The sequence below is a fragment of the Danio rerio genome, chromosome 19 (assembly GCF_049306965.1).
Source record: "Danio rerio strain Tuebingen ecotype United States chromosome 19, GRCz12tu, whole genome shotgun sequence".
NCBI classification, from domain to species: domain Eukaryota; kingdom Metazoa; phylum Chordata; class Actinopteri; order Cypriniformes; family Danionidae; genus Danio; species Danio rerio.
In genome coordinates, this window is record NC_133194.1 from 5,647,501 (window position 1) to 5,660,000 (window position 12,500).

The window sequence follows — 12,500 nt, forward strand, 5'->3', positions numbered from 1 at the left end:
TGACCAGGTGATGGAGCTCTCCCTTTTGGATAGCCGAGAGGTGAGGGTTGACATCTACAACCACGGGATCGGAGGTGGCGAGGGCTGCGAGTTGGTCCCTGGTACCCACCCATTTTTTTAGAAGATTGATGTGATACAGTTGGTCAGCTCTTCTTTTTCCAGGTTGCCTCACCCGATATGTGACTGGCCCAATTTTTTCCAGAATGGTGAAGGGGCCTTGCCAGGTGGCAAGAAACTTGCAGGCAGCATTCGGGATCAGGACCATCACTCGATCTCCGGGCTGGAACTCCCGTGGTTGGGCTGCCCGGTCATAGTGGCGCTGTTGGGCTTGTTGGGCTTTGACCAGATGCTCCCGGACTAACGGCATGACCCGGTCGATCTTCTCCCTCATCTGTCTCACATGCTCAACTATGGACCGATGGGCTGCCGGCTGCTGCTCCCAGGCTTCCTTAGCCACATCTAGAAGGCCCCGGGGCTGACGGCCAAAAAGGAGTTCGAAGGGGGTGAAGCCAGTTGAGGACTGGGGCACTTCTCGTATGCCGAAGAGGACATAGGGCAGCATGAGATCCCAGTCACGTTTGTCTTCAGCCACTACTTTCCTTAGCATTTGTTTTAGCGTTTGGTTGAATCGTTCGACCAACCCATCTGTCTGTGGGTGGTACACTGTGGTCCTTAACTGCTTCACCTTCAGTAGTCGGCAGAGGTCAGCCATTAACCGAGACATAAAGGGGGTACCCTGGTCAGTCAATATCTCTGCTGGGATACCGACCCGGCTTGACAGGAGGAAGAGCTCCTGGGCAATGGCTTTAGAAGTGGCTTTCCTGAGGGGGATTGCTTCTGGATACCGGGTGGCATAATCAACGATCACCAGAATATGCTCATGTCCCCGGGCCGACTTTGGCAACGGGCCAACCAGGTCCATCCCGATTCGCTCAAAGGGCACCTCAATGATGGGTAATGGGATCAGCGGGCTAGGGGGAGGCTTTCTGGGCGAGGTCACCTGGCAGGTGGGGCAGGCTTGACAGAATCGTTTTATATCAGCTTCCAGACCCGGCCAGTGGAAGCGATCCCGGATCCGCTGTGTGGTGTTCTCAACTCCAAGGTGACCGGCCATCGGGTGGGAGTGAGCCAGGTCCATCACAGTTTCTGTCTTGGCACGGGGCACCACAAGTAGCTGTTTCACCTCCCCCCTTCGCTGTGTGACGCAGTACAACAGGCCATTTTGAACTACAAAGTGCGGGAGAGGATGGGGTGATGGTTGAGTGTCTTGGCCCTCAATGACACGCACCTGGGTCCAACAATGTTTCAGCCGGTCATCATCCCGTTGTTCCTTAGCAAAGGAGCCCCCTCCCGTTACCTGCTGGAACACATCATAGAACAGATTAGAAGATTGGGGAGGGGGCTTACCGTCTCTCCCGCTGTCTGTGGCTACCAGTGCAGGCCGCTGATGAGGTCCTCGGCTGGCTCTCCATCTTCGGCGGCTTACTTGAAGGCTGGCAGGCTGCATTGTGGTCGCAAGCAGGCGGTCAAACCCCGGCCAGTCTCTTCCGATAAGGGCTGGGACCGGGAGGTCCTCCACAAGTCCCACCTCAATAGACCAAGCCCCCGGGGCTGCAGAGATTGTCACCCGTCGAGCCGGAACTTGTCGGGTGTCCCCATGGACACAGGTGATGGGAAGGAATGTTTTTGTGTTTCTACGTGGGGGTAGGAGATGAGATTGAACCAGACTTACTGCACTGCCTGAGTCAAGAAGGGCCCGAAGCGGTTTTCCATTGACCTTGATGTCGGCCTCAGGAGCTCCATATGGTGGGTCACTGTGAACAATACAGCCTGCCAACCATCCTCGCCCAGGCTGCGGGGGATCCGCAGATGGCATAGGCTCATCTCGTGGAGAGGGTGCTGCTGGCCTGTTGACTGGTCGTGAGGGACCCTCTGGTGTGCGTCGCTCCTGGACCACCCTCCGGGGGAACGGCACCATCCGCTCCCCTCCATCACGTTGTTGGGTTGCATCCGCCAATTCGATGGCCTCCACCAGGTCCAGTGAGGTTACGGGGTTCCTCATACCGACCGCCCGTCGGTGTGAGCGAGGGAGAGCTCGAAGCACGCGATCCACGATCACACGTTCCGCTACCTGTTCCGCTGTGGGACTGCCCTCCAACAACCAGTGGTGTGCCAATCGTGTGAGTTCTGCTATCTGGGCACGGGCTGGTGCTCGGGGTTTATACTCCCATTCAAAGAAACCCTGGGCTGCACAGATTGAGGACAATCCCAACCGGCTCAGGATTTCTCTCTTTACATCTGAATACCTCTCTGCTGAGGCCGTAGGGAGAGAGAAGTAAGCACGTTGGGCCTCGCCGGTTAACAGGGGGGCCAACACCTGAGCCCAGTCCTCGGGTGGCCATCCTTCACGATGGGCTGTGTTTTCAAACATTTGCAGAAAAGCTTCCACGTCATCGTAAGGAGTGAGCTTTGGCAGTATTTTTGTGGCCTGGGCACGGGGGTCTGGTAGCGGAATGCTTTGGGCGGCAGCGGCATGGAAGGCAGCGAGTTCCTGCTCAGTATTGCCCTGGCGTGTGGCAAGGTGCTCCACAATTTGTTGTTGGCGGATGCTAACCTCAGTGAGCCGTTGGAGAATCTCTTCCATACTGGGAGGGGACCGGGGGCCGTTCACCTGAAGATTATAGAGAAAAGCAACCAAAATAAATAAATATAGTTCTAAATAAATAACTAAATAAATTGTAGGAGCCACACTAATGAATCACCAAAACTGGAAAAACAAAAAAAAAAATTTTAATTACTCCTAATAATACTCCTAATAATAATTATGGTGTGGGGTAGGAGATCGCTTATCTGTGATTCTTCTCTGTAATTGCCCGCATTCTCCACCAGATGTCACGGGGAGAAGAATCACACAACAAGTGAGAGCTCATATAAGTGCCCCGGAGGGTGGTTTATTTACAAAAGGTTCTTCCAGTGGTGAATTTAGGTTGGTGGCTTGTGTGCTCTTTGTGCTCCTTTCCCAGTGTGACAGTGGATTATTGAAGTGCCTCTGTGGTTCCGGCAGGTTCTCAGCTGCTGTCTGGGAAAATAGAGAGAGAGCGAGTTAGTGCTTGTTCTCCTGGAGAGACTTCTCCCCGTTCTGCTGTGTTGCTGCAGTTTAAATGCAAGCCGGCTGATGGGCTGCAGCTGGGGCCGATCAGTCTGAGTTGAGGGCTTGCAGGTGTTTCTCCTTAGTTTCCTGGGCGACGCTGATGATCCTTTGGGACGCTCGTCACAATATATACATACACATATATATCCAGCATTTCTACGATTCTGCCAATCATATTTTCAAGTTAAAGAGAGAAGAAAAGGAGGCCGCACAGGTCTTCACATTGTTTTACATACCTTGTTCAGCAACGTGAACACCAATGGTGTTGAGGGAGTCACATACTGTATTTATAAGGTGTAATACACCCAAAAATGCCATTTCTGTCTTCATGTAATTCTGTATTCGCGGTCGCGATATCACACGTGACGTGAGCTGCTAACCGCGAGCTTTTACCACAGACAGGGCGGGCGCGCGCCTGTGAATGAAGTCTACTTTAGCGAACAGAACAGACAAGCATTTGATATGCTTTTTCTTTCTTAGTGAACACAAACTGTTGTGCATGAGAATAAACAGTAGACCTACATATTAATATAGTCTTTTTACCATAAGTTTGAGAAATAACAATAATAGCCTACTCATATTAAGCTTTATTTTACAACTACAGAATCGTGAGAAAATCGTGATGCTTATTTTAGGCCAAAAAAAAAATTGCGATTCTCATTTTAGCCAGAATCGTGCAGCTCTAAACTGTAACAAAATATAATTTATAATTTATAATTTATTATTATTATTATTATTATTATTATTTAATAACATTTATCTGACCTTGACAACCTAACAAAAGTCTGTGAAATAAAATATAAAATATACAGTATAAATATATTTAAAAAACTATATATAAAAATATCAATAAAAATGACACAAAGCTACAGTACAGTCATTTAAAACACTGCAGTTAGAGCTGCTGCAGTACTGCATGAAAGATATCATTTCAAAATCACAGCCCTCAATTTATGGCGTCGGCATATATAACGAGCCCAGCAGTACAGGAAAGCATGTGATTACCGTCAACTTATGTGGCAGTTTCAGACTTCACAAAAACGTCTAAAGTGTTTTGATCGAAGGAGACTTATTCGGTTACACTCATGGAGGCAGATGGATTGTGTTATCGGAAATTCTCAACAAGACCGAAACTCAGATCTGTGCACGCCGGACGGTTTCCTTTTCAATAATGCACGCTTTAGCCCTCAGAGATGTCATGGGGTTGATATGAGGGTCATCTTTGTGCTGTCACTGTATTCTTCATCCAATAGCATCTGTCTGCAGTAATCAAAGAAGAGAAACATTACGTGCATGCTTCTGTCAAACGCAGGAGTCTTGCTTTGTTTTGGCACCGTTTTGCCCTTTGGTTCAGTAAGAAAAAGAGAACGCCTACATTGTTTTTACCTTATTTTCAGCTGCATTTGTAATTTAGAGTGTTGGCTGGAAATAATAGTTCAGGTTTAAGTTTATTCACATGCAAATTAAAGATGTAGGTTGCTATAAACAGTCAAATAATAGAGCGATCGCCCACTTTTTCCATCGCCCTTGTATATTTTTTTTTTACTCGTTCATTTTATCCGTAGAGATTTCTAAGAACAGTAAAATCTCAGCAAGAGGATCCTGGCATTACAAAGGCTGACTTTGAGTAAAAATAGACTTTAAAATGAACAAAGTCATGAGCTAATCTGATCTTTAGACATATAGACCATTTCAATGTGGTGATGCCTTTGGCGCATAAACATTTCCTGCTTGTTGTAAAACTGTTTCATATGCGTAACAAGAGGCGATTCAATCATAGCTTGGTGTTATAACAGCTCTTGTAACATTTTTTATCAATATGTGGAACTTTTTGGACTCACAGAAGCTACGGAAATTAAAATGTAAAACATGACAAATCAGGACCATTGGTATTGTTTACATTCCTCAAAAACATGAGGCACATCACATTGCCTTTTTTGTTGGCATCAGAAAGAGTAGTGCGCTGCGTCTTTATGTTGCTAGGCAACCACTGTGTCTTAATGCTGGAGCGCATGACATCGGGCACATTTTCCGGACAGAGTTGACTTTTTTAACTGCAGACACACAGCGCTCCATTAAAAACCAGCTTAAACCAGCCTTGGCTGGTTTTAGCTAGTCGACCAGGCTGGTTTTAGAAGGGTTTTGGCCAATTCCAGGCTGGTTTCCAACCATTTCCAGCCTGGTCTTAGCTGGTCAGGCTGGGAGATGACCAGCTAAAATCAGCTTGACCAGCCTAGCCAGGCTGGAAGCCCAGCCAAAACCAGCTATGTCAAGCTGGTCAAGCTGGTTTTAGCTGGATTTAGCTGGTCATTTTTGTCATTGACCAGCTAAGAGGCTGGAAATGGCTGGAAACCAGCCTGGAAATGGCCAAAACCCCTCTAAAACAAGGCTGGGTGACCAGCTAAAACTAGCCAGCCTAGGCTGGTTTAAGCTGAATTTTTCAGCAGGGGCAGCAGGCCGTTAAAATGTGAGGCATGCAGGGTGCATAAGCAGTATGCTAAACGCTCACTGTCAATAGAAAACCATTTTAAAAAGCTGCCTCTTACTGCAAAAAAAAAAAAATACATTCGGTGTGATCGAGGTCTTAAACAGTTGCGTTTCACCGTTTTCTAATGCATTCAGCTAATTTCTGGTTCTAGCTGGGACACTTTTAGCCCATCTTAGCATAGATCATTGAATGGGATTAGACAATTAGCATCTTACTCAAATATATCAAGGAACACTTCATTTGCTTGAAAATAGGCTTATTTTACTGTCCCCTAGAGTAAAGGGTCGATCAATCAATTCTGAAAACATGAGAACTGCCTTTGTGTTGACGTCAGAAACAAAAACAAAAGGCGATGTGCATTTATGTTGCTAGACAACCACTGTATCAACAGTCTTAATGCCGGAGTGCGTGACATCGAACACTTGTTCCAGACAGACTTGACTTTGTTCAACTTTATTTGACAGACTTTACTTTTTTTAACATTAGCATCTCACTCAAACATGTTAACGAACACTCTACTTTTATTTAAAAAAAAAAAAAAGAAAGGCTCATTTTACAGTCCCCTAGAGTAAAGGGTCGATCAATCAATTCTGAAAACACGAGCACTGCCTTTGTGTTGACGTCAAAAGCAAAAACAAAAGGGCGATGTGCATTTATGTTGCTAGACAACCACTGTATCAACAGTCCTAATGCTGGAGCGCAAGACGTCGGGCACTATCTCCAGACAGACTTGCCTTTTTTCAACTGCAGACACACATAGCGCTCCGTCAAAAACGTGAGACACAGCAGGCAGTTCGAATGCGAGGCATGCTGGGTGCATAAGCAGTATGCTAAACACTCAATGTCATAAGAAAACCATTTTTAAAAAAGGTGCCTCTTACTTCAAAAAATAAATGCACTTGATGTGATTGGGGCTTTAAACAGTTGAGCTTACCATTTCTGAATCCATTCTGGCTCTGGCGGGAAATCTTTTAGCTTAGCTTAGCATAGATCATTGAATCAGATTAGACCTTTAGCATCTCCCTCAAAAATGTCACAAAAAAGAGGTTCTTATTTAAAGCATGGCACTTCTGTACTTCTGTTTCATTGTTTACTGAGATCGAATTTTAATAGGTTTTTTTTAGGCAATATAGATAGGAACTATACTCTCATTCTGGTGTAATAATCAAGGACCTTTGCTGCTGATGCAGAAGCAATGATATTACATGGATTCAAACTGGTGGTGTAAGTGTAGGGCTTGGTGCTGGGGACTATTTTCAGGCACTGTGCAATCTGCTTGTTAAGTGTGACGTCACGCGGAGCGGCTTCCGGGTGCAAGCGATCTATTCAACTGAATGGGGAGACTCATGAAATGGTAATAATAAATGTTTACAAAGCGATTTATCTAGTCCATGCCTAGTATCCGATGGCCAGAAAGTGATTGATTTTTTTATAAATTGTAAATTTTTTTGTATTTGTTATGCAGCAAGCCCAGAGATTGTTGTGTATACTATGACTTTATGTAAAATTAACTTTAATGTGTGATAGAAATAAAACGTGATCATAAACGAATGATTTCTCCACTAAAATGAATGGCGGCTTGGACCCGGAAACAGTATTACATACGTCACCAACACGTCACCACTTAACAAGCGGATATAATTGTGCCTGCGTTATAATATGAATTTAAATCAGTCAGTAATCAGGACTGATTTTTACTCTAAGGCTAACTTTGTGACTGTTTACATTACTTTAATAAGGCAATTGACATATTTACACTACTTTTTAAATAGTAACCTAATCGGCAACCTATTACATTTCCAAAGTAAACTTTCCTACACTGCTCCCAGGCATGCCATAAAAGTAAAGTTTGCGCGGGATGTCGCAAAGTGACTTTAGTCACCTCAGCTCGAAAGAAGACAGAAATCTCCATAATGTATGTGCCCATCATCTCATCTCAAGAGAAGTGCATCCAACACCTGCATCCAAACAACAACAGCAACACTACAAACAGATAAAGGGCGCTTTTTACACGGCAATCAAATACAGCTGTTGCACATTATGGATGAGAGTATATAAACGTTAAATCAAAAAGCATCTATTTTTAAGCGTCTCATTTACATGCCAGACAAAGACGACAGCTGTTGTTTTTAGTTTCCTTTGTCAAGTTGGAAAACTTCGCACATCTAATCTCACAGTTTAAAGTCTGATTTATTCTCCTGTGTTTATTCTAATAGCACGTCAAGCCTATACTGACTGCTGCTAAAAAAACTGCCCATTTTGGGAGGTTTGTCAGTCAGAAAGACAAAGAATTGACATACTACACGACTGCATCTGACATTTTTCTCCACATAAACTACTGCGATGGACTGATTTAACCCTTTATCGAGTTAAGAACCAAGACAGGAGTGAACAAACTTTTTCTTATGAAGGGCCAAATAAAGATTGAGGCCAGTCAGTTTAAAACTAAATTAAAGACACATCTTTTTGCATTAGCATCCTTTAAAGCAGGGGTGTCCAAACTCGGTCCTGGAAGGCCGGTGTCCTGCAGATTTTAGCTCCAACTTGCTTCAACACACCTCCAGGGATGTTTCTAGACAGTCTAGGAAAGCTACGGTCACACTAGAGTTTGTGAAATTCTGTCATGAGGCGCTGTGGAAAGAGGCGAGATTAAACAAGACATTTTAAAAAGCGAGCGATCCCTGCTGAAAAACCAGCTTACACCAGCCTAGGCTGGTTGGCTGGTTTTAGCTGGTCAACCAGGCTGGTTTTAGAGGGGTTTTGGCCATTTCCAGGCTGGTTTCCAGCCATTTCCAGCCTGGTCTTAGCTAGTCAGGCTGGGAGATGACCAGATAAAACCAGCTTGACCAGCCTAGCTAAGCTGGGAGTACAGCCAAAACCAGCTAAATCCAGCTTAAACCAGGCTGGAAATGGTCAAACCCCTCTAAAACCAGGCTGGTCAACCAGCTAAAACCAGTTAACCAGCCTAGGCTGGTTTAAGCTGGATTTTTCACCATGAATTGCGCCATGTTTTACATTTCTGCCCAGAGAGGTCATGTTTTGATCCTTGATTGGTCTCAAGCAGTCAAGTGATGCGATTTCGCAGGTCAGAGTTCACCAAGCTTGAACTTTGCAATCTGCGAAACTTAACGCATGACCTGCGTTTCCGGTTTGACGTATTTGCGTGTGTATAAATGGAAGTCTATGGTAGAAAAAGCCCAGTGTGACCGCAGCTTAAGAGCTTGATTAGCTAGCCCAGGTGTGTCTGATTGGAGTTGGAACTAAACTTTGCAGGTCCTCCAGGACCGAGTTTGGACACCCTTGCTCTAAAGGATTGTTAGTCTGCATTATTTAGGCTAACTGGAGCTGGGAACACTTTTCAAAATACATTATAAATTGAACGGCATCTACTAGGGATGGGAAGATTAACCGATATGTATCGATACGCGGTCATGCGCGTGCACGATGCGAGTGCATCGGTTGAGCAGCAGAGGATGAATGAAATTTTGGATGCATCGATTTTTCCGAGATACAGCTTATATTTTTAATATAGAATGTATTTTTTATTTATTAACAAGTGTTGTCAACCTGTTTTTGGCGCATAATTTAACCGACCTACATAAAGTATGCCTTAGCAACGGATTTGCGGATGTGCACACACTACAACTCAGTGTATCAGGTGTGCGGATGAAGCTAGTGGAGCGCCCTCAGAAAGCGCGAGAAGCAAAACAAACATTTTATTCCCCACTGACTTAAGGATGGACGACATGACAGGACAGATGCAATTTGCAAAATGTGCCGCACATCTGTAAAATACGCGGGCAGTACGACTACTGATATCTCACTTGAAGCGGCGCCACGGTGTTGTTGTGAAAGCATCTTCCAGTGTTTCTGCATCCCCGGCTTTCGCACTGCTTCAACCAGCTCCAAAAGTGGTGAGAAAAGCATTGCAAGTTTTTTTTCCATGCGCAACAGTTCTGCTCGCTCTACGCCAATAACGAATGCTATTGCATTGTTCATCTGCAAAGATATTCAGCCTAGTGTCACGGAGAACGAAGGTTTTAAACACCTCCTCCTGTTAATTTTTATTTAATAATAATAATATTAATAATAATAATGATAAAAATAATGGGTGTCACGGTGGCACAGTGGGTAGTTTGACCACCTCACAGCAAGAAGATTGCTGGTTTGTTATATTTTTATTAGCCTGTTGTTTACAGTGACAGTGATGTTTCAAAGCAGCATAACACTGCTAGTTCACGACCTTAAGTTTTGAATAATCAGTGGCAAAATATATCTTTGTAAAACTTGTTTTCATAGTTGAAAAGTTAAATCACAATTCTTGTTGTGCATTGCTAAATTTATTTATGTTGAAAGAGTGCAAATATATACATATTTTTTTAATATATATTGCACTTATACATTCTGTTTATCTTGAAAATACTTAAATAATATGCGCTATAGGTTCTAAAATGACCCTCTACTGTAAACTGACACTCTGGCTCTGAGAGAAAAGCCAGTTTGTAAAAAAAAGTCTTGGTTTTGCTTGGTTAATAAATAATCAATCTCATTCAATGGCACAGCATCCTCTTTTACATAATCTCATAAACTTGATCTAATTAGTTAGTGCTGAAATATCGCATCGTATCGTGATATGGGTGTGAATCGTATCGTGTTGCATCGCAATATGTCACAAATGTATCGCTAATATATCGGATCGTATTCTTTGTATCGAGATGCGTATCGGATCGGCATTATAGCTTAGATGCCCAACCCTAGCATCTACGCTTACTGTATGCGAGTCTGTTTTTATTATTCCTGAGGTTTCCATAATCCTGGACCAGGCCGTTATCCTGAGCAGATGACGTGGTGGTCATGAAGGAGTAGAGACTGATTCCTGAAAGACCCCAGTGACAGATGATTCTCCGCATTGATCCTGTGGACCAGCCTGTACACCAGCCACACCTCTCACACCTGCAGCTTCTCTACAATGGATGTCGAGGGTTCTCCAGGGTTCGCCTAGACTGCAGCTCTTCACAGGACGTTTGGCCAAAGGAGAAATGGTCGTGCCCAAATGAGCCTGGTTTCTCTCTAGGATTTTTTCCTTCACTTTCGTCAATTGTTGAAGTTTGTTCCTCGTCACTGTCGCCACTTGGCTTGCTTGGTTTGGGACTTGTGGAGCTGTGCATCGAGGCATTTGCTCTTCAGTGTTTGGACTTTTTGCAGAGAAATTTAAACCCTCTACATCATCTACAAAGATGGGATAGGTCCCTACTTTAGGCATCTCTGATATAGACCATTTCAATATGCCGATTTCATTGGCCTATAAAAAGCTTTTCCTGCTTGTCGTCAAACTATTTTAGAACTGTAACAAGAAGCGATTCAGTCATAACAAATGTTAACATAGTTGTCATAACATAAACATTTTTACAAGTAAATTAGTTTTATAATCAATTTATTAATTAACTAATTAAATATGATATAATAATTGGTAATTTATTTTTTGGATTTTCAGAAGCATTAAAAATTATAATTAAAAACAGGAAATATTTAAGACGGTTGGTATTAATGTTAACATCCCTTAAAAATGGTCTATAGCTTTATTGACTTCATTGTAATATGGAAAATATTATGGAATAAAAAAATTTAACATTTTTGTTTTTTTTTTAATTACACTTTCCTTTCTTATTTTTGCTGGTCATATAAGAGTTTCTTCTGTTGGCATGTCTGCTTACATATATATATATATATATATATATATATATATATATATATATATATATATATATATATATATATATATATATATATATATATGTATGTATATATATATATGTGTATATATATATATATATATATATATATATATATATATATATATATATATATATATATACACACTTTTTTTTTAATCGTTCTCTTAAACATAAATCCTGAAACCTGAGGTGATGCACTTTTATAATGAAATTTAGTAATACTGGACTGAAACATTACTGAGGGGAAAGGAACTCTTTCCCGGCAAAAATCACAAGAGACTCAAGGGAGATTGTTGCTGCTGTCAACACATATATATATATATATATATATAGGTAAATAGTATATATATATATATATATATATATATATATATATATATATATATATATATATATATATATATATATATATATATATATATATATATATACTGTACACTGTAAAAAATATCTTGCTGTTTTAAATTTGATTTGAATCAAATGAACTTTTTTAATTCATCCCAACTTACATCAATCAAACTGACAAAAAATATAAAGTTAAACTTATCATAACTTAAAAAAACTGATCATTAATTTTAATAAATTTCTTCATTAGAATACAATAAAAAAGCAGCATATAAACATTTTCTGTCATGACTTTTTTTCAGCGAGTACAGCGTGTTTCGTTCAGAAGGGTTCATCCTTATACCCAAACCCCTTTGAAGGGTTTACCCTCAAGATTGAGAGCTTTAAAGGCATTGAAACACACTGTTTAACACCAGTCAACTTACATGAATTATTGGGGACCAAAGTGTCCATCAGTTGTACCCCTCAAAATACAGAAAGTCCCGTCAAGTCCCTTCCAATTCTGAGCACTTGGATTGGAATGACACTTCAATATGGCGACCATAAAGGTTTTCAAGTGCCCATAGAAGGGAAATATTTTCTGTTTGAAAGGCACAAAGAGACCAAAATGGCACCGTGGCAAATATGTCTGATTTAACAAGGCCCAAGTACATCTTCTGGCTTCATTATTAGTTTTTAAAAATGACTGGTAGCCAATCAGCTGGAAAAACCATAATATTTAGGGCTTGGATTCCAGCACACTGTTAAACGGTTGACCAATCAATTAGCCATGCTCTAACCA

At 42.1% G+C, this 12,500-nt stretch overlaps 1 long non-coding RNA gene across 5 annotated transcripts in view; it reads right to left on the reverse strand.

The window, feature by feature from the left end:
* LOC141378994 (uncharacterized) overlaps positions 1-12,500 on the reverse strand; it is a 50,476-nt gene that overhangs the window by 37,260 nt on the left and 716 nt on the right. The window lies entirely within an intron of this gene.